Here is a 351-nt window from a genome sequence, read left to right on the forward strand (position 1 = left end):
CCGGCTCCTGCCAATTCATTCCGGCTGGATGGATTATTCCGTACCGGGGACACCGGTCTGCCCCATTCATGAAGTTTATTCTACAGACGGCCCTTCTTTTTCAGACTTTTTAAATGAGCAAACATTTTTTTTGCATTCATTCCAAGGTATTGGGTCGTTTATTGATGTGAGGTCTCTGCAAGTAAAAGTGGTCAGGAAAAAAAAAATGTAATGTCAGAATACATGGAGATATGCGTCTCTTGAGAACTGCCTAAGAAATTGAGGAACTGGGGGAGAGTTGGGGGGGCAAGGGAGGGTCGGGGGCGGGGCGGAATGTGACTTTGATTGAAATGTCGGTGGCCACTATTTGGT

General features: G+C 46.4%; 1 protein-coding gene across 1 annotated transcript in view; it reads right to left on the reverse strand.

The window, feature by feature from the left end:
- GATA3 (GATA binding protein 3) overlaps positions 1-351 on the reverse strand; it is a 30,182-nt gene that overhangs the window by 20,779 nt on the left and 9,052 nt on the right. The window lies entirely within an intron of this gene.

Source organism: Bison bison, unplaced genomic scaffold (assembly GCF_000754665.1).
Source record: "Bison bison bison isolate TAMUID 2011002044 unplaced genomic scaffold, Bison_UMD1.0 scf7180017864323, whole genome shotgun sequence".
Lineage (NCBI taxonomy): Eukaryota > Metazoa > Chordata > Mammalia > Artiodactyla > Bovidae > Bison > Bison bison.